The sequence below is a fragment of the Oryzias latipes genome, chromosome 5 (genome assembly GCF_053564925.1).
Source record: "Oryzias latipes strain Hd-rR chromosome 5, Olatipes_Hd-rR_3.1".
NCBI classification, from domain to species: Eukaryota; Metazoa; Chordata; class Actinopteri; order Beloniformes; family Adrianichthyidae; genus Oryzias; species Oryzias latipes.
Genome location: NC_136241.1, coordinates 12,452,960 through 12,475,390, shown reverse-complemented (window position 1 = coordinate 12,475,390; position 22,431 = coordinate 12,452,960). Strand labels below are relative to the sequence as shown.

Sequence of the window (22,431 nt, the reverse complement as noted above, 5' to 3'; positions counted from 1 at the left end):
ACAAAGAGACAGTGTCATGAAGGTATTAAATGATCTATTGGACGTGCAGATGGATCTGTAGTTGCTCTGATTGTTCTTGATAGCAGCTTTTCTAACTACGTTGAGATAACATCAAAAACAGAAATGTGCCTCAGTGTTTGTCTTTGAGGAACCTGTAGGTTCATGTCCCACGCTGTCATGTTGTCTGCCACAAAAATACAAATTTACATACAGCAACAAAAGAAGATTTATACAAAAAACAAGTGAAATTTTTTAGTTTGGATTACTTTCAGATTTGCAGAAAGGTTTAGATTTAATATTCTAATCATTGGTGAGCAATGTTGTAGTTATCCAGCCATAGAGTTTTAAGACAGAAACCATGCTCAGACGAGGAAAAACAAGATGTGCACGGTTCTATTTGTCTGCAAGTGGATACATTAGAATAGAGAGACTGTAACCTGTTGATTGTAGATTTTATGTCACAACTACAAGCTTTTTCCAACTGTTCCAATTTTTTTTCTTTGCTCCTGATTAACCACAATTTGAATAAAAAATACTCAGAAATTTAAATTAAGCTTAATTTTTCTTTATATATGTCATCCATCATCAGAAAAATGCCACAAGAACATGTTCAAAACACCAAAAATACATTTTTCCTCAAAGTGGATCTTCAAACACAACGTTGGAATTCACAAACAAAAAGAGCAGAAAACCAATAAAAAAGACTAAATGATATTGATTCTTTTATCAAAGATTACATAGAAAATAAAAAAATCAGACCCATGACCTGAAGGATGGTTTATCTATAGCTCTAGGTCAGTGTCTTTCAAAAGTTGCACTTTTACATAAGCAAATCTTTCTCCTTCCCTTCCTCTTTCTGATGATCCCTCTTTTGTTGTTTCTGCTGCTGTTTGTCTCTACTCAGTCCTCGGTTTTGAGACACCGCAGAGGCCCGCTGATGCCCTCTTAGCCAGATTCGATGCCATAACAGGAAGTCTGTCCACATTCGCTGGTGCTGTGACACGCGCGCATGAATTACGACCACCGCATGCCAAATGCGGGCCCAGTCGTCGCCGATACGCTGACAGCAATCTGCTGTAGGTCAGAGTTAACTGCCTCACATTCACAATCACACCTCAGTCGTGACATCCACGCTGCAGAATGCTTTGATCCGACCAATCTGAAAAACTCTTTGCACATTTTAGTTTTCAAGGAACATCTGTTGATTGTTTTTGAGAATCGTAAATCTTCTTTCAAAGGGAACTGTGTGCAACCAAACAGATCACAGTTGGTCTGAACAGCAGCTCAAATCAACAACAGTGATGGAGTTTACTTGTTTGTGGGTCTGGTGATAGCCTCAGTAGTATCTCTTTCTCTGTGTTTCTATTTTATTCTATTCCTTTTAGTAGAAGTCAGGTTTTTGACTAAAGTTTTCTTTTTGGGGGGGGGGGGGGGGGAATTCAGCTTTACAGCAAACAGAAAAGTGTACAGATATTTTGTTTTCGTCACTGTAAGTTATAGATGGTACGCTTCAGTGGTATACTCTGCAGACTTAATTAAGCTCTTAGAAAAATAATATTCTTGGCCCACACTGAAAAAGAACTTTCCATTTTCATTAAGAGTGGAATTTTGTTGGAAAGGGAAAAAAGGGGTTAAACAGCGTAAAGGGTGAAAACATTTCATAGTGTCTGTGGAGAACTTTGAGGGAGAGAAGGAGAGAGATGCAGATTGTTTTAAATCCAAAGCAACTCAGCCTCTCAAATTTATGCCCATGGGCTGCTTCTTGGGTGGGCTGCAGGGAGGGCGGTGCACTAGCTGGAGCTGGGGAAAGTTGCCGACTACAGACTGCTTGCCTTGCTCCAAAGCTTTTCCTGCTGGAACGCATTTACAACTCAGCCATCCTGACTGACTGGACTCCAGTGCCTTATTTCACTTATTGAGCAATGGTTTCACGGTGTGCACGACAGCATCATTGTTTCTTATATATATATATATATATATATATATATATATATATATATATATATATATATATATATATATATATATATATATATATATATATATATAATTTTTTTTTTTTTTTTTTTTTTACCTAAAATCATAAGGGTTTGTTGGAAATGACACCATAACTGCTTTCACTAGTGAGACATATTTCCACTTACTTTTTAGGTTCAAAAACGGACAAAAAAAAAGTTTTCTTTTCTATTTAGTTTTTTACTTAAGAAAGAATTCCCTTCTCAGCCCACATACTTGGATCAGATAAGATGTAATTGTGGCTCCTCATTTTTTTGTGCCAGAAATGACTGTTTGTTTTGCTCAGCATGAGAAATATGCAGGCCTAGATCTACAACTAGCCTACTAAATGATTCCCTGATGCTTAGGCTTACTCAACAACCAGCTGCCACCCTATAAATGCACTTTAGCTCAGCAACATTGTGACAAAGAGAGTACACTCTTCATACATTTTTACTGCTCAATTTTTTTGTTTTCAAAAAGCCACGATCCTCGTTTACTTTCATAGCAATTACAAAGGAATATCTCGTTCATTTTGTATATGTTGCACAATTTTTAAATTGTAGATATATTAAGGAAATAGGGGGAAAAAACACAATGTCTGAGAGAAAGATGTAGAATAAACGTGCTTCTGCTGGTCCAGGGCATGAACTGGTTTTATCGGCAGATGATTGCATTTCCCTAAAAAAAGACATTTTGTCAGTTTGCAACTGTTGCTGCCATTCAATCTGGGAAATTACACCACCGTAATCAAACAGTCTGGACGCTGTCATTTTTCAGTGAGAGGAAAAACATGCAGATTGTACTTACAATTTGGGATCTTTTGAACAGACTAATCCTGGTTGTTAAAAAAAACTCCTGGCCAAGTGCTTGTGGAAACAGTTTACTGGCAAATATATATACAAAAACAATATACCTCATTTAGTGCAGATCTGTGGATCTAAAGTCTCACTCCAGTCGTCTTTTGATCTATTTTAAATGCATTCCCAGTGGTCTTATAATTATGAGTACCGTATGCAGTTTTTAGCAAAAATATAAAAAACATGTATCATTTTAGTATAGTAGAAATTCACTTTTTTTCTTTATTCATGTCTTCCATCATTAGAACAATACCACAAAAACATGTTAAAAACACAAAAAACATGATTTTTAAGAAGTAGAGTTCCAATTGAATGCTGAGTTTTTATCGGAAAAACAAAAATAGCAACAATGCACTGCTCAGAGCTCACAAATCAAAGTTTGTTTTAATTTTTATGCTGATAATGTAATAAAACACATTTTGTATATTACACACTGTAACAACCAAAAGTCCAAACAAATAAACACTAGAAAAGGGGCTTTATATTTATTTAATACCTCAAAATGATCCTGATGCTTTAAAACAAACAGAAATTGTGCTTAAAAAAAAGAAAGCAGGAAACCCTTGTGTGTGTGTTCTTTCCGTCCAGTTGCCTCAGTTCAAACCAGTGTGTCTAACTGCTCTGCAGGCTAATTCACCATGAAGGTATTACGGTTATTGGACCGCTTGTAAACCATTAAGTCTTTATTTACAAGAGAAGGGAACATAGATGTCGGCTAGTTAGGACTTTTGGAGACTACTAACCCTGCTGTAAGGGATCGGGGCTGCTGGCCTCGTCAGCTATACATCTGGACCTGGTTGAAGCAAACTGCAATTCCCTCATCAGTTACTTTATTTTGCCCGTTAATTACACAAGGAGAGGCCTCATTTCCTGGTAGCCAAAAAGTAACAAAAACTGCAGGCAATAATGATGTACTATAAGACACACTTGATTACAGTGACTATGGGGAAACATGAAACATGGTCTCCAAGATTTAAGAGCTTCATTCTTTCCAGCCTTTTAAAAAGATTTTCAGACGAATAAATGCGGCAGCACAGCTGTTGAGATGCTACTACCAGCCGTGGAGTTTGTTGTTTCTTCAGCAACAGCGTTCTTTGTTTTTTTTGCCCCTCAAACAAAGCTACCTGCAGGTCATTTCTCTCAGAGGAGGTGGAGGAAGTTGCTTTTCTGCATGTTGTGACTGGATGAATGCGGGTGTGAAAGGTGTGCTGGCTTTTTCTTACCATGTTAGGACTAATGATGGGGTGGATTTATTTTTTATTTTTTGGTTTTGTTTTTATGTGATAGCTTCAGATATGTTTATGTTGGATGTACAGGATCGCACGTGTTCTGATATCCCTGCCAAATGCTCTAAAGGTTGGTAGTGAATTTCACTGTTCTTGCCAGGGGCTGAGCTAAAGGGGGCCCCACAGCAAAAAGCTTTGCCCCCCTCAATTTCTGAGCCAATATTAGTATCATTATTGACCAAGATTGAAAAATCATCAATACAAGCTTCTTTAAGCATTGAAAAAATACATTTAAATTAACACAAGATTGAAATATCCCATTCTCAGTCCACCAAGGCATCAAATTAATGTACAGAACAGCCCTGTAACACTTAAATGAAAGTGGTTAATTGGACCTGTCTTTGCGCTGTTTAGTGACATTTTGAATTCCAGTCAAAAATCGCACGTTTGCAAATGATTTTGTTTTAAACATTTTATAAATATCTATATTCTTTTAATTTAACAATTACTTGATGGCTGGTTTAGAGTCTTTAAACAAATGTGATGTTTTTCATAAATGTGGGAGGAAACTAGTGTCCGGAGAAATCTCTGCTAATGCTTCTGAACAGAAGTGCCTTCTTTTTTTGTCAAATCAGCAAGTTTCATTTACAACAAACATTTCAAAACAGGACCAACTCAAACATGTTGACTTTTGTTTTGTTTTTTTGTAGAAATGGAAGGATGGTATTTGGATTCAGCAAAAAAGTTGAACCGAGTCGTCACAAATGAAGGGTTTGTTGGGGCTGAGAATGGAGAATATGCGAGCGAGGGTCCGAAAAGGTGCTGGTTTTGTGGTTCCCATGCTGTGAAGTGACCTGCAGCTGTATTTAACATGAAACAAATGTTTGAACGACAATGTGGCGGTTGCAGCTGTTATTTTTTTTAGGACCACACCGTTGCTCACTCCTCCTCTTCTTTCTCCTTCTGTACCTTTTTGTACTGATGCTGTGCTTGTCTTCACCACTGGTTGGCTTTTTACCAGTTTGTATTCCAGTAGGGAGGTCGTTTTTCTTTTTTCTTTTTTTTCCATTTCTTTTTTCTGTGGGTCAGTGGGGGAACTCACAAACGAATGCACCTGCTAACTGAAGTTTAGGGAAAGCATGAGACAACGGAAGAGCAACTCATGAGGGGAGACACTCAGTCTTTCAGTGAGTGTCAGGGAAGAACAGACGGAGGGCTGAGGCATGAAAGAACGAGGTTATGAGACTGGATTTCTCAGCCTTTTTGCAGCAGGAAGGATCGCAGTGCCATGCTGGGCATTTATGCCAAGCTTTTGGGACCAGACTCATTCAAAACGTAGAGGGTTCAATAGGAATCGACGCTCAGTCTTTTTTATACCACCCCAACAATGGTAGGTTCGCACTGGAAGAGGGACAATTTTCTACACAACAGATTAAAAACTGTACCACAATGTGAAGCACTGTTCAGCACACTATGTGAAACAGATTTTCTTTATGCATCAGAATTTGAAATGAAAGAAACTCGTCATACGTCGAGGCTTCTGTTTTGAAGTTTAAGCTCAAAGCACAACTGTGAAGAAACCTTGAATGAAACGAGCCAACAAGTCAAAGTCCCGGAAAACACTGGTAAAGTCTCTAAATCCCCTTTTTGGACAGGTTTATTGCGATCTTTGAAGTTTACAGAAGGCTTCTCGTTGAAGTTGAGTAGTAACACTGCTTATGAAGGTATGGCAACCATGCATTTATGTTAGACATCTTGAAAGTGTTGCTGTTATTTCATTTTAACCCCTGTTGTCCAACTCTTTGATTTAACAAAGAATATGTAACTCCAAGCTAAAATGCCTCATGTTTTCATAATCTGATTACTCTGCATTAGGTGTGACTTGTGTCTACTTTTCCTTTTATTTTTGTTCAAAGTGGATTGGCTAACTGGCACCTGTGACCTAACACTAATTCTCTTCTTCCAGCCAGACTGAAGCTTTGAGTGTGAAAAACAAAAGCTTTTCATTTGGATTTAAATGAGAAATATGCTGTGAAGAACAAAGACTGGATGTTCAGTGTGTTTCACAATGAAAGCATCAGGATCTCATTCAGAAACTGTATTTCTTCCCTGTTTTTTTGTAGCAGTGTGTGGGTCTGTGTGAAGTTCCGTCTGCATGTCTTCTGGTGTAGCGTGAATGAACAGTCCCACATGTGGAGGTCGGGCAAGTGGCTGGCAATTAGCTAAACTTTTGGGTCAGCTGTTGTGTTTGTTTGTGATTGGTGCGCCATTTAAAAAGCAAGCTTTGACTGAGCTCTTTCATTCAACATAAAGCAAGTCTTCCCAGGGTTGACTAACTAGTGGTTGTTGAGACCACAGGTTCAGAGATGATGGAAACATCATAAACATAGCCTAAATAACAGCCGCAAGCAACGCTAGAAAACGTTTGTGTTGAAACTGAATGTTCATTGTGACTATTTGTTGTTGGAGTTGGAACATGCTAGAATACATGCATCATGTGTCACCATTAACCAAAATGCTTATGTAATAGTTGTCTTAAGTTTCGTCTCATTTAAATTTAAAATAATTTTGCTTCCAGGATTAACTTTATTCAGAAAGAGAAAATGCATATTAATGATCATTAAAACACACGTAAATATGCCAGATTATAGCCACAGGCTAAATTCCCTGATGTCAACAGAAATAAAACTGAGTTGAAAAGATAGGCAGTACACATAAATTTATAAAACACAGGTAGCAGACAGTATGCAAAATAATATAAATAGAATACAGAGTAAAATTTGAACAGGTATATCATTTTAAAATCAGTGCCTGTTTTGTAATAAGAATTTCTTTTCTTTCTTGTCATTTGTGATTGCACATTTGTGACTTTAAAAGCCACCGTTTTCTGATGTTTTAAAAAAAATCTATCAAGGATCTTTTCAAACACTGACATGAATTAGGTTAACGCAAAAACTGGCAATACACACTTGTGAATAAAAACATTTTTTTAAAAAAACTGTAGAAGATTGTAATTGGAAGTTGAAAATCATTAGTAAAAGTTGGTCTTCATCAGGTTAAAGTTCTGCACGTTTATCAGGAGTATGCCAATGTTTATGCCCTGAAATGTTCGTTATTTTTAGATTAAGCAAGTCACTCTTTTGTTTTAGACCTTTTTTGGGATTTTTTGCTTAGTCTTGGTTCCTGCTCCTGGCCTTCTTCCTGCCCTCGTCTTGTGTGTCCCAGCTAACACTCCAGCTTCCTGTGGGACAGAGCAGAGCCTCAGGGCTGAGAGGGATGTCTCTTTCCAACCATTGAGCTCCACCACACATGCTCCAGCTTGTCAGGCCGAGTTTGTGCGGGGGCAAGGGGATGTCAGTGCGCGAGCACATTTGCTTGTGTGTCTGAGGCTCCTTGTTTGAGTGTGTCTCTGTGTGTGTGTTTAGATGTTAAGGGATATGGGTGGATGTGGGTGGAGGTGACTGTCGAGGACATGATGAAAAATGTTAATTACTCAAAGTTTACTGCAGTCCCTTTTGTTTGATTTGTTAGTCGAGTAAATGTAAGATACCCTTTAAAGTATTTGCTGTCTTGGAAAACAAACTGTCTGCTACTTGCATGGTGCTGCTAGAGTCGCTTACCAAGCCAATCCTCTGGGACTTTCTTCAAAATAGCTGCCATTCCACATGTTTTTGATTGCATTCATATTTTAAAAAATGTAAAAAAAAAAAAAAAAAACAACATATGAGAGGCATGCATTTTTGTATTTAAAGTTTTTCCATAACTTCTAATCCGTGGAAACTGAGTTTTTTTCTCACTCATTTCTTAATTTCAGGCGGCTGCTCCACATCACGCCTGACTTTTAGATTATTGGCAGATACTCCGAGTTGTGCAAATATGGGCTTAAAACGTGTTTAATTCTGAGCGAGCAGAAGTGTGTTTTGAAATGAGCATGCACACACGTAGTAGTGTTCCTCACCTCAGCGTGTTTTCCTCTGCTGGTTGGCCATCAGAGCAGACTGGCGGTGTCTATGAGGTGTGCGGTTTACCACCATGCTGCTGCTTGAAGGACTCCTGCTCTCCGTTGTCACCTTTGTGCACAAACAGATGTTGTATTTCAGTTTTGTCTTTGATCCAAAATCAAGAAATGATTATGCAGAAAAAAGGACAAATTTGCCAAAAGTTTATGTAAAAACACACCAACTTTGTAAGTATGTTTATTTTTCTATCGTGAGGAGAAAAGTTCAAGAAAATATCAGCTGCATGAAATAAAGAAAGTGTGATTTTGTAAGGAACAAAAAATGCAATCTTCAACCAACTAGTGTGGTGGTGTTATGTCAGTTGTGTAACTCTGCTGAGGTCGTCTCTACAGGTGTTAGCCTTTTGTCTCTTAGACTTATGCTTCTGTCATGTCAGGGTGCTTTAGGGCAGACGTGAGCGTGTTCAGCTGCCTTTTTCATTCTCTACCACATGAGCTATGTGCAAAGGACTATGATAAATACTCACATATAGACCATGCAGCTTATGGGAATGACAAACAGATGTACTGGAGGAGCTACAGGTCTTCAGCTGGTCTTTATAAATGTAGACATGTGCTGTGATTTTGAAAAAGCGCTTTGTCTGCCCAGTGGAAAGTACAGTTTTGACTTATGAACAAATTAATTTTGACAGCTTAACAAGATCCAGGTTTGCCACTTTAAAAGACGCCCAATAGCTGGTGATTATTAAGGACTGATAAAAATATAAATTCTAAATTTGAAAGTTTTGATTGCTGCAGGAGAAAGGCAGAAGAATACTCAAATACTTTATTACAAATGTTAAAAAACAGCTGCTTATTAACTACAGAAGAAAACAGTTATTTTTAGAGAACGATCATCAATAAATCCAAAGTAACTTTAATGATAAATTCTTGTCAATTCAACCAATTTACATGAACGCCAAAAATCTCATTATTATCAGATCAGATCATTATATTGATAGGATTTCCTTTAACTGATAATAATCATGAATTTTTCTCCCATGCATGCCTTTATTCAATATTTTTTGTAGTTTTACATCTTCATATTTGTAAAGGAAATGCAGTAGGCAAAAGTCAAATGGGGCGCAAGGTGGCGTTGCATATCCAAGGCAACCAACGCCAAAACAACAAAGAACAGCGGTGTCATGGTATTTATTTTGCAGACATATCAGTTCTTTTATCGCAAAGCTAAAGCTATTACAGCCAGATGTGTGCAAAGAACAAACCTGAAGAAGTTTTGAAAGTTACATCATTACATACAGTATGTGCTGCAAACTAAATTAGATAATTGGCAACAATGAAGACCAGGACTTTCAGATGACTCCCGCATAGGGGAACTTGTATGCAGCCTGTTACTCCCATTTATCCCATTTTTGTGGGCATGGAAATGGGCTCAGTCTTTTTGTACGATAATCTTAGCATTCAGAAGAAAAATAATATTATAAACTGTTCATTTTTAAATAATTATGTGTAACAATCAACGTAACCCTTGTGCTATCTTAGATGACCCCACCCTTACTTTGACGTGTTATTCCTAACATGACAAAGGTGGATAAAGGTGGAAAGATTTCATGTAATCTATGGACACCAGTGAAGATCACAAATCATTGAAGAAAAATTGTTCAGAGCACTGTCTAGTGGGTCTAGATGACCCAACTCCCGATGTTAAAATGCCTAGGATAGCACAAGGGTTGAATCAAATATTAATCCTAGTTTTCATTAAATTTTGTCCATGTAGTTGACTTGGATTGCTAAAACAGTCATTACAGAATCACTACAACCCCAATATTATTACAGATTGTTTGCCATATTTTAGAATGGGATTTCTTGATGACCCCATCAGTTCCTCTAAGGACACTTTACACTCATGTGCAACCATCCAATTCACTCACTGCCATCTAATTAGCTCACGTGTCAAGAAGGGTGTTGTTTGAACTTCAACTGAGTGGGGTTGAAAGTTCAGGGGATGCAAAATTAACAAGTAAAATAAAAGCTGATCAGTTTCCTCCACTCCTCAAACACACTGAAGAGCACACGTTTTTAACTTGGAGTGTTAGCGCCAAAGCTATTCTTCTAACTGACCCCAGACTCTGAAGAGTTGCACATAACAGGCAGCCACATTGGCTTTTGTGTGCAGGAGGGTCTTTACATAACCCACATAACCAAGCACATTGTCTAGCAACCAGCCACCTACTGAAGGGCCTTGTAAATGGAGGAGGGGGTCTGCTTGAATGGGAGCCAGGAGCTCAGTTTAGAGGCTAGCGGAGCTTAGCTAGGTCAAAACCAAAAGCTGGTTTGTCCATTTGGCAAAGCCCCAAGTCCAATGATTCAACCCCAAGAAATCAAATTTACTTAAATGTATCTCTACATAAGGGACTTTTTTTAAAATAAAAAAGTTAGATTAAAAAAATGAGTTTTAGAATTTTTTGGCCAAAATAAAATTCTACAAACCCAAATTGTGAAAATGAAGACATACTGTACATGTAAACAGCTGCATGCATGCCAGTGTAAATCATATTTACCCACTCTAACACTCCCCTCAATGTTTCATACCACATTACTCCACAAAGCGTGGCCTTCTTTCCCCTGTTTCCAGTCTTTGGGCCCCAGCCAAAACTCCCAGACCTACCCAGGATGTTGAAGTATATTTTTCCTCCCTCCTCATTAGGATTATTTCATGAAAAGTTTGCTTAAGAGAAATAATTTTAAATGTCCCCTAAGACCCAAATGAAATGACACCCAAAATTTGCGTGCAAGCATTTTGTTTTTCCTGCAAGAACATTTTTAGCGGCAGAGAGCAAAGCACTTGTGGGCAGCAATTAATTGCTGTACAAGATACGCATGCTACGATAAGCTTCAAGGAGAAGAAAAACTGTTTTGCAGCACTCTGTCATCATTTGACATTTCTGTGGCACCACAACAGCAGTTTGGTTGGGATTGGGATCTTGACCGTTTTTAAATCCCACACCTAACCCTAGATCAGATGATAAAGGTGCATTTAGCACTGACATACGAAGCCCGTGTCTGTCCTAACAGCTCCCTGCCGGCTTAGAGGAAGCTTTTACTGCTGGAGCTTTTGTCTTAGAATACACAAAGACAAGCTGTCCTGATGGCCCTGGTGTGAGTCCCTAGACAGCCCTTACTTACTCCACTTGGAGCATCACGCTATTGTCAGCTGGCTGCAATCACAGCGCGCTGCTGAAGTACAGAGACTGGGGAGATGCATGCGGGCTGTAATGGTGCTTTGAAAAGATGTGTGAAACAGGAGTATGGGTATTAAGGGTCTTGGCTCAGTTGGGGGTGTATTGTGCAGAAGACTGAGTCCCCTACTGGCATCCATGATCTCCCTCATTGTGGGTCTTCTCAGCTCTCTGTGTGTGTGTTTTTGTGAGCCTCTTTTTCTTACTAGCTAGCTCCGGATTTACCTTCTTTCCTTAGACTTTATTTATTTATTTATTATTTATTTAGCTCAGGACCAAAGATTCTTGACTAAATCAACAGACTGACAACAATGATGGCAAAGAAAGCGGGTGACTGTAGGTGGCTGTGATTGAAAGTAATAGTGCAAAAGTCATGTTGGTGTGTGGGGGATTTTTTGGGCTTCTCCACCGTTTTTCATGCATCTCTGTGTTCCCAAATTATACATGGAAGCATGGTTGTGTACTGCATGGGTTTGTGTTGGAGTTGTAGAACTTTTTCCACTCTCACACTCATAGATTGCAGGGTAAACTGAGAAGTTTCCAACTTTCAGTTTGGTCCAATTTCACACACAACACTAAAGTTGCTGGTTTATGGACTCGGTACAATGGAGCGTGAACTTTTAAGAAATTTCATACAACATGGTCGGCTGTTACGGAGCAATATGCAATATGGGAGGCGAACAGAATGAGCACAATCAGTGGACAGGAAGACAGGAGTACCAAAAAGGGGCCGGAATCCTGAAAATGTATTTTTTTATCTGCCCTGTGTCTGTCAGCAGTTGGCTGTCAGAGATTAAGTCGTAGATCTTCATTGCGTTTTAGATGAATTGTACATTTTGTATGTGTATGTACTTATTTGCACAGTGTTATTTAGTTTGTTTGAGACCAACAGTAGTCACACAATTGTCAATAGTTAAAGTCTATAAAAAAGCTGTCGCCGACAAAGAGAGAACAAACAGCTGAAGTTTGTTCAGGATTTCCTAACAAACACTCCACATGAAGAGCTGAGGATGGAGGAGGCAGACGGACAGACACAGAGAAAGCAGTTGGGGTTTGACTCTCTCTGTTGGAACAAGAGATGAAAGGGGTGGATCCTGATATCTCAACACTGAACATACACGGACGCGTCTGTGGTGAAAGGAAGTATTGGGACCCGCGCCTAGAAAGGGGCAAAAGGGCAACTATCACTTTAGAGTCACCACAAAGAACATGACATGAAAAGTAATATTAGGTAATGAAAGTTGTTTTATATACTTTTTTAAAAAACATATTTAATGAATCATCAACATTAAACCATTAAAAGTTTAAAAATGTAATGACTTCATTTAAAAAACTGGTGTTTTGTTATTAATTTTGCTCTGTCAGATTGCATAGTTTAAATTTTCCTGCAATAGAGTGAATAAAAAAAATAAAAATAAGATTTAACTAAATTAACACATTTGGAAATAAAGAACCACCCGCCACACAGTCCAAGTAACTTGTTAAACAAAAGACAAATGCACATTTTTCCCCCACTAGTTAAAACTGTATCAATGCATTTTCTTGGGAAGAGGACCTTTTAATTAGTGAATGTGTGAAATGTGAATAACAACTGAGAATTCTGCTCAGTCTCCTGGGATCAGCTGCCACAAGAGGACCACAAAGGACAGAGCTTTTGTGCAAACACTGCAGTCTCTATTGAGGCAGGCATTTTAAAAAGTCACTGCTTTTCACAAACAAAATGCCTTCCTAAATACCTTAACTTTTAAGGCATTTTAAGGAATAATCATTTGTTACATACCTTGAAAGCTTTTGACCTGTTCTTGGTTGTTCTCATCACCAAAACAAGAACCCTTGTTTATAATAGAAAGGACTAAGTGCATAGAAATAAGGTGCTGCAGTGTCAGATTTGTTAGTTGGATCCAGCATTAGTTGCCAGAGAAAAAAAAAGTCGAATAAAAATGAGGAGGGACTGAGATTGGAGAGCAGAGTCTTTAAAATTCATCCCACGGTGCAAACAAAAGGAGGGATGAAAATGGGAGTGAATGCAGGAGAGAAGAGTTCTGGGGGTAAGAAAGATCTGCGCTGAAAAGGAGATTGTAAGCCTCAGCAGATCCCTGAACAACACCCCCATCCTGAAAGAGCAGCCTTTCACTCGTCGGGCAGTTATACTCCGAGACGAGGAGAGGGGTGAAAGTTAAGAGGAGGAGAAGATAGAGGAGATGGATGGTGTGCAAGACAGCGTTAATTATTCGGCAGGCTTTTCCTCCTATGATATGCTCAGGCAGGCTGAACCGGGAGGTCAACAATTGACTCAATTACAAGACAAACTTACCAAGGGCCCTACAACGCCACTTGCTGCAGACCTTGGTGCACTTGGCCAGGCTGTTGATGTTTTTTCTTCTCTCCCGCTCTTTTCTTTGTCATAAATGTTTGCCCCTCTTCAGGTGCCCCTGGCAGACGCATGGGTCGATGGTATACTGCTAGACTTTAACCTTTGTAGCCACTCACGCTGGATGGAGGAAATGAAGAGGTAAATGAAGAAAAGATACATCCTTCTCATCAGCTTTTAAAGTTTGTAATGAATAAGAAATGTCTGGTGATCCTGAAAGATATACTTTGTTTGGTGCACAGGCGAAAAATGTTTTCTGTTTGATGAAGATGAAAGATAAATAAATGTTATTGGTATAGTCTACTGTATTTTCCTTATTATAGGGTCCAACGGATTATAAAGTGCACAGTCAATGAATGCTTTGTGCCTTATAATGGTGTAAGGTGTATATGAGAGTCATATAGTTCAAAAAAGTCAGAGATAAGTCCATCAGTTAAACTTTCTTAACTGCGTTCACAGTAATTCTAAAAGTTGTTTGTAACACGCCACATGATTCATACATATTTATACACTACATAGCGTATGAAGACTTCCATATATACCTGTAACTCCCAACCTTGTTAGTAAAATAAAAAAGCAGACTGAACCACTAAAACAAACGTTACTGTGAATATACTAGTTTCCAAACTTAACATGTAAAATAAAACAGTCCGACCAGGCGCCATTTACCCTTTCAAAACCACTTTGACATCAGTAAACACAACCAGAAATAATCCAGATGTACTTTGGATTATTAGGCACACTGTAGTTTTGTGAAAAATTTTAAGTGTGCATTAAAGTGCAGAAAATACAGGACATTTGATGAAACATTTGGCTATTTGACTGAGGCAGAATTCAGTGCCAGTCTTGCAAAAGTAAGGGAATGTGTTAACTTAATTTCTCTATCTGGTATTCTTTTTTGTTCTTGTATATATTCAACGTTATTGCCACATATTTTGATTGGGAATCAAACTATTCTGCATATATTTGAAATAGATAAGTTGTTCTATTCTTTAAGTCCCATAATTTAAGTGTTGACTCGGGGGGGTATTCATAGCACAAAATTGTCATTTTGTACATCTTGTGTGAATGTTGTTTTATTATAGAATGGCAGATTAAATCGATTTTTTAAAATGTGCCTTATTGATAAACATTGGTTTTAGTTTGATCCAACTCTAAAGATCATAATTACGAGACAAGGGTTGTTCAGAAAGGTTGCCATTATTGTTGCTCAGAACAATAATGGGGTAAGAACACAGTTTACACAAGCGAAGTCAATGAACCTCCATTAATTAGGCATGTCTAACCTCTAAATGTAAAATTCACAACAGATTTGAAGAAAAAAAAGTAGTAGAAGGACATTTGGGATAAATTATGTTGAGCAATGCAGAGAGATGTTAAAATAACAGATCTTTGGTACTGCGACTGTCAGTCTGAGGGGCTGAACTATTCATTGCAATACAGTCCCACTCTTATCATCTTTTGAGCTCTTTTAAAAGCATTCCCAGTGGTCTTTCAGTTATGATCATTCCATTTTTACAGCAGGGGTTGGCACTGCAAACAGCTCTGACCTACTTCTGGTGACTCACCTAACCTAAGAGCCACAGGTTGCGACCCACAGGGCCGGAAGTAGGTCAAAGCTGTTTAAAGTGCTTGCTGGAGAAATCGTTTGAGTTGTGGGCAGGACTGTTGGTGTAGCGTAAGCCCGCCTCTGCCTCAAGTCATCCTTCTGTTTACACTCTCTCCCACTAGCTTACAGCCCCTCACATCTCAAACCTAACATTGCTGGTGCAATTAAAATGATGAACAACATTGGAGCTATCCAGCTGTAAAGTTTTAAACCAGATGCCAGCTCAGACGAGGATAATAAAGATGTAGACGGAGCTAGTTGTGTACAAGTGGATGCATCAGAATAGAGTGGAGCAGGGAGCTTGTGGCTTGCCGTTGTAGCTTCACTGCTACAAGCTTTTTCCAACTGTATTTTTTCATCTGCTCATGATTCACAACATTTTGAATAAAGAAATCCTCAGAAATGGAATTTTAAGCTTAATTTTGTTTATATATTTCATCCATCATGGGAAAAATGCCACAAGAATATGTTAAAAACTGCAAGACAAGATTTTCAGTCTTAAAGCTTCCTTTCCGCCATTAACATGATTATTCGTCTGTTGTTTCTATGTCAACCTCACATTTTCTGTCTGTATCTTGTAAAGCTCTCTGGTTCTTTCTGCCTTCTCCCCATTCTGGGTTCTTACAGGACAACGGCGGGTATGAATATCACATCCACCTGCTGCCAGAAATAATGCTTCCAGACTTTTCTATGTCAAGTAAATTATCTCAGTTTACAAATACTTTTACACACCCAGTAATCCCATTAACCATGCACTGATTAGCTATTTAGCCCTTTGGAGCAGTTGGTTTTAAATGACGAGGGAGGCCTAATTGAACAACCGATACAAAGTCCTGAGAGGCAGCCTTAAAAACTCTCCAATGGAGGACAGACTTAGTTTCAAAGTGTGCAAGTGTGTGTGCGCACACATCTTTAGTGAGCCATTCACTGACTGCTGACGTAAGCTGGGCCTTTCTTATTGTGTTTGTCACGTCAAGTTACTGGCTCATCAGCCACCCTCTCAGTATGTGTGTCTGTACATCGCAGACTCACACTTCTACAAATGTGTGTATCTCAGTTTCTTTCTAGACTGTATTTAGGACTGAATGCTTCATACATGTTTATGTTTGTGAGGCGGCCCAGGTTTGTTAGTGCATGTTCCCCATGCGCATCACTGAGCATTGCATGGAGATACGGCCTGGAATTCAGAGACACAGCCAGGGGTAGCCCCTTCTTTATGCACAAGATAAGACCAGAGTTTCCTCGCACAAATAACAGAATGCCTCTGTTATTGCAAAACTTCTCCACATTTTCTCAAACGCTGACAGCCGCGTTTGACTGACAGTAAAAGTTTGTCTGGCCAGCCATTCTCTGCAGTGTAAATGGAAACCTTCAAGACAGCTTAACATTGTTTGCAGACAGAAACTTAAGTAAATGGTGATTAATTCACAATAAAAACAAGGGGTTGATCCTTTCAACAGATACAGACTATGATGAATATAATGTGTCAACACAGGCCTGCTTATAAAGACATGGATGTTATTAAGAAAATAAAAAAACATTTTAAATTTCATGTCGGAAGCAACGTTACAGCTCAAAATCCTTTTTCATCCAAGAGGCTGACTGAGATTTATTGTTTCTGTTTTTGGAGTCAGACTTTTAAACATATTTGGTTCTGTATGTGTTCTGAGCTTAAATCATTTAGATTTTATCACCATTGGTGCTATCACCAGTTATCCAAGAACAATGTATCTATTTTCTAAACCCAGTGAGGTCCCATTGGGGTTCATAGGGGCAGTGGTGAGGTACACCCTGGATAGTTTGCCCACCCATTGCGCTGAAAAAGTTTTTTTTCCAACTTCAGTCCATTTATTAGATCATTTATGTGATTCCTGCACTGTGAAAATGCATCACAAAAAATTAAACTGAATTATCTATCTGGTGACTTTTACTTGTTTTACAATGGTAGAATGTATAACAATTGAATTTTTAAAGATTTCCATTTAGTGTAACATAAAGTTATTGCTAGCACACAGGGATAATGGGGACAGCCGTAGTGAAGTGGTAGGGTGGTCGACCCATGATCGTAATATTGCAGGTTCAATTCCCGCCTTGTGTTGAAGTGTCCTTGAATAAGACTCTGAACCCCACCTTGCTTCTGGTGGGAGGTTGGCGCTAGTGTTCGGCAGCAGAGCCCCCACTACCTTCAAAGAAGGCAGAAAAGCGCTATACAAGTAAACACCATTTTACAATTTTTATCATAATAACTAACCGCTTAAAATAGAGAGTGTTTCTTCTTAGTAGTGATTGCAGTTTTGAGAGTGTCATATTGTGGCTTTTCTTTCTTTAATGAATTGCCTTAAAATAAAATGAATGAAAAGATTTGATCCATCACTGCAACTTCATAAAAACATGGGAAATGTTTCATGACTTAAAGATCAGTTTGTCACTCAGTTTCAGGACTGATTGTCATTCATTCATCATCTTCTTCTTCCAATTATTCCCTTTTGGGGTTACAGGGCTGCCAGAGCCTATCCCAGCCACTTGTTGGCAAAGGGGGCACCAGTTGCAGGGTAGAAGAAGGCCCATGCATGCACAGGGAGAGCATACTCAACATAGAAAGGTCACCCATTGATGTTCTGGTTCAGGTCCACCAGCCAGGATTTGAACCAGGGGCCTTCTTGCTATGAGGCAAGAGCACTAACCACTGCGCCAACATGCAGGACTGATTGGTGTCTCTTATTTTGAAACTTCTGCCATTACATGAGAGTTAAAGAGAGGCTGAATACAGTAGCGGTTACATGGTGTGAAAATATCCAAGTGTGTGTGTTGATGGCAAGTTAATCTCCCCGCCCTCTAATTCACAACTACTGATGAGCTGATTTGTTGCCTTTTAGTTATGTTAATGCACCTTAATTATAACTCTGGGGGTGGTTTAAGACTCTGCTTCTCAAACATACACACTTATTCAGGTTTAAGTGTATGTCTGGGGACTGCGTACTAGCTTCCAATCATTGAGACAAGTGTAAGAGTTTCAATTCATCACAACTTTGATTCACTTAGAGATCCAGGTAATGTTGCCCATTCCACTAACAACTAAAGATCTAACACATTTACATTATGGTGAAAATAATTGTTACTGTTATGTCTTGTGTTGGTGTGTTGATATATTCAGATATCTCTGTGACTTTGTGGAGAAGTTCTCATCCTTGATGTCTTTTTTACTCTTTCCCTTGTTTTTCTGTGTCCACCTCATGTCTTTTGTAATTATCCAACCATAAGGTGGCTTGTCATAACATTAGGCTGTTTCCATTCATTTAAATGCAAAACATCCCAATTTAAGAACAGATAACTATCCCTTGGCCCTAACCTTTTTTCTACTTCTGGAGGTAGATTTCATATCCAAGATGATTGCACTGGAGGAATTTGTTTAATCTTCTAATTTTAATTTTCATTTAAGATTATTATTGCACTAGAGTAGCATCCTCAGTGAGATTGTTTCACAGACTTTCAAGCATGTTTGCCCTGCAAATTTGTCCATCATCAGAAAGGATTTCAGGTTTGATGATGTCATGTTTGGGTAGAATGGCAGTGACAGAGGAGCTGAAAAATTCCTTTCAAATTAGCCAAATCAAATCAGTTTATCACACGACCACAGGCTTTGTCCATTTTTAGTCATATCATGATGACTGTTTATGATATTAGCTGACAATGATAACAATGATTTATCTCTTACCAGCAGTACCTTATGTGAGCCTGGTGCACCTTGGTAAAGCTTTTTATTGGCTTGAGTAGAGGGTGTGTATGCATACATCACCAATCAAAAGTTGTAGAAAACCCTTTTTCTTTCTTTTTCAGCTGCTCTCTTTAGGGTCACTATAGCCCCTCCATCCAACTTTATCCTATAAATCCTCCTCTCTCACATCAACTATCTTCATGTCCTCCTCCATTACATCAATTAACCTCCTTTTTAATCTTCCTCCAGGCCTCTTTTCCAGTTCCTCAAACTTCAGCATCTTTATACCTCCCAATGTGTCTAAACCATCTCAATCTGCTTCCTTGATTTTTTCTCCTGTTTCTCAAATGTATCCATTCCTGATCCTATTGTCATTCCCAAAGAGAACCTCAACATCTTCATCTCTGGGACTTTTGGCACAAACAACATCTGAGACCTCCCTGGAACACTGTACCAACACGGCTCTTCACCTGTTCGCCACACACTCTGTTCATCTGGACTGTGATCTTAAGACCTTAAAGTTCTTCACCTGCTCCTGTAAACTCATCGTTCCACTTGAGTCCCTTTTACTTACACAGATATCCTTTTTTGCTGCAGCTGACCTTTATTTTTCTCCTTTTCAGGGCAAATATCCACATAAATGTTCATCGACCTCTCTTCACTACAGATTGCATTGTCATTTGTAAACATCATGTTTCACAGAGTTAACTGTCTAATCTCATCTGCCAGTCTGTCCATCACCACAAAAAAACAAGAAGAGGGTCAAAGCTGATCCTTGATGCAGTCCCACCTCTACGTCTCTGTCACACCTACAGCACATCTCACCATTGTCTTCCAGCTCTCATACCTATATACATGTCATGAAAAACTCCAACGCTCTTCTCTCCCACTCCAGATCTCCTCATACACCACTACTTCACCAGAAGCATCCTCATAGCAAATACTGTATCTGTGGTTCCCTTTCTTTGATTTAAAACCATAATTTTGCTCACAGATGTTCACTTCTGACCTACTTCTGAATTACAAAAAGGGGAGGTTGTTGGTTAAAAGATACAGAGTTGTCACAGTTTGTGGGACTTCAAATCGTGTTGGTTCAAATAAAGGTGAAGAGAGAAATCAGAGCAACTTGGAGGTGCCACACAATTATGGCGACAATTGCATGCATATTTAACAGTACATCAGGCAAGCTACATTAATTAGATTAAAATCTGCAACACATTTAGGTTAAAACTTTATTTCACTTCCTTTTATTTGATAATTTAAGATTGAGACATTTAATGGTCAGATAGTTGTACAATTCAAAAATAATTTCTGACCAATCATGTATGTGTGTTTGTGTGTGTGTGTATCCCACTGAATCACATGCTAAGCCCCAAATATCAGCTCAGGGATCCCAGCCAATTAAAAGCTAATGCAGACACGAATGCCTTTCTCCTACTAACATCTGGGAATTAAACTAAACGGCTGCGACTTATGAAGTCAGCAAGACCACACAGGGAAGCTGTACACTTTAGCTCTGCGACCTGTTCACTCTGTGCCGCATTGATGAAGTTTGTTTGACCAAATGTCAAGCCAGTAAAAACAGGGAGGACAATTTTCATCTCCACTAAGCGTCAACAAATATTCAGAACATTACATCAGTCACCAGTTCTTGTGTGATATATCCTTTGTTTCAAACCCACTTTGTAATCAAACTGGGGCAAGGGCTGTTTCAATTCTTTTCAGATCCTTGTATTTAAAAAAAAGATAATAGGGTTAGACCACAGAGCATTACAGTACAATCCAAAAGAATTGTGAATCAGACAAAGGATAATGTGGGGGATCTTTGTACCAAGTTTTATTATGAAGAGATCAGATTCCCAATGATAACATGGTTGATCTAGTTAGGACTGCAGTGCTAAACAGACAAGCTGCTTGTAATGTCTTGAAATGTTTGAGCTTTTCCCTTTTCAGTGCCTGTTTGGAGGCATTAAAATCAAGTCATTTCAACCCCAGATAAACTATAAGATGTTGCTGCCTAGAGATTATTTTGTTTGAACCAGAGTTTGCCCTATTAGATAGTCCCCTCTCTATAAGGGGATGTGTAAGAAAACTTTAGTGCAGACAAAAAAAGCAGACCCTAGTCCCCTGGAAAACTTGAATCTGGACTGATTTACATGCAAACCCAGGTCCAGTTTAACTTACAGTTTGTGGGAGTGCGTGAGCAAGCAGGGAAAAATTGGTGTTCTTAGAAAGTTTAAGAATTTCTGTTAATGCAAACACAACAAAGTTATAAGAATAAATATTTTCAGCAAGACCTGCTTATACTAGTGTGGTGACTTGGTTTACCAATAACCTTCCCCAAGAATACATTTGCATGATAAAGGCCGCCGACACTCAGGATTTAAAAAGTGTCCCACAGGGAGGGCATAAACCCATTTCATAGTGCTGTTGCGAAATAAAGGCGGAATTGAGACCTGTTTTTGCTCCATCTATGGCCGGGTCGATTCATGATGACTACCATAAGGCATAAAAATCCCACCCTCGCATGTCCATTTATAGGGTTCTTCATTATTGGGAACTAAAAGGGACCCGTGAGATTCTGGTGGTCAAAACATGCGACACGAGGCTGACAAACACAGGCCAATATCATTCATCAAAGCTGTACATAGGCTTTTTTTTGGGGTACAGTATTAACTTAATACTGTATTCAGAAAGTGAAAAATCAAACAAGGTGATTTGCTGTAAAAAATAAAAAGTGAGCTCTTGAACATAAAATAATGTTTATTGTACGTGCTGTTGAAACATTTATTTTTTGTAAAAAGCTTTCACCTAAGCTCTGACAGCTAATGGGAATTTGACTTTAAGTTTAATTTTAAATACATGCATCCATCAAAAAAATTCAGCCTTGGACGCACTTAAAACACATGCGAGGGATGCAGCAATGTTCCACCTGCTCTCCTCCTGCACCTGAGCTTGTGCATGCTAGGCGGGGCAAATCAGGGAGCTTGCGCAATGCAGATGAGCTACTGGGCCATTGTGCCATCACAACGGCTCATAATTTAAACCGAGCGAATTTGCAACACTTTGATTGACAGTGATTTAAAAGCAGAAATACTCAGAAATGCAAAAATGAAATACGTTTTTATTACATTTGTCCTCCTTCATATGAAAAATGCAACGCCTGCATGTCAAAAACTCTAAAAACATGATTTTTATCGGAGGGGAACTTTAAAAGGTTATGAGGCGATGGTGAATGTATCCTGTAAAACACTCAGAATTTTTTTCTTGTCTATGCTTTAAGACATCATAGTGTCACACAAAAGCTGCATGGATAAGCTAAACGGTTTTTCAAATCTACAAAGAAAACAGATTTGAAAGCCTATTTAGAAAGTAAAAGGGTTCTAATCTTATCTAGAAACATTATTTAACTCTCCTTTTTAGAAAATGCATTTAAATTACATCTTTAAATCAAAGGA

The 22,431-nt window shown here is 38.7% G+C and overlaps 1 protein-coding gene and 1 long non-coding RNA gene across 4 annotated transcripts in view; one reads left to right on the top strand and one right to left on the bottom strand.

Annotated features, from left to right (window-relative positions):
• The window catches only part of gli1 (GLI family zinc finger 1), a 59,644-nt gene that overhangs the window by 5,403 nt on the left and 31,810 nt on the right, over window positions 1-22,431 (top strand). The window contains exon 2 of one of the 3 annotated variants that reach the window (XM_078947106.1): window positions 13,705-13,790. The exons of 1 other annotated variant lie outside the window; for it this stretch is intronic. The gene's annotated coding sequence lies outside the window, so the exon portion shown is untranslated. Of the gene's footprint in view, window positions 1-13,673; window positions 13,791-22,431 lie in introns of those variants that run through there. One more of the 3 variants, XM_078947107.1, reaches the window with a different exon arrangement.
• The window catches only part of LOC110015113 (uncharacterized), a 31,386-nt gene continuing 15,602 nt past the window's right edge, over window positions 6,648-22,431 (bottom strand). The window contains exons 2-4 of the long non-coding RNA XR_002290198.3: window positions 13,593-13,769; window positions 8,040-8,151; window positions 6,648-7,322 (exon numbers count right to left, since the gene is read on the bottom strand). This is a non-coding gene — a long non-coding RNA (uncharacterized LOC110015113). The remainder of the gene's footprint in view (window positions 7,323-8,039; window positions 8,152-13,592; window positions 13,770-22,431) is intronic.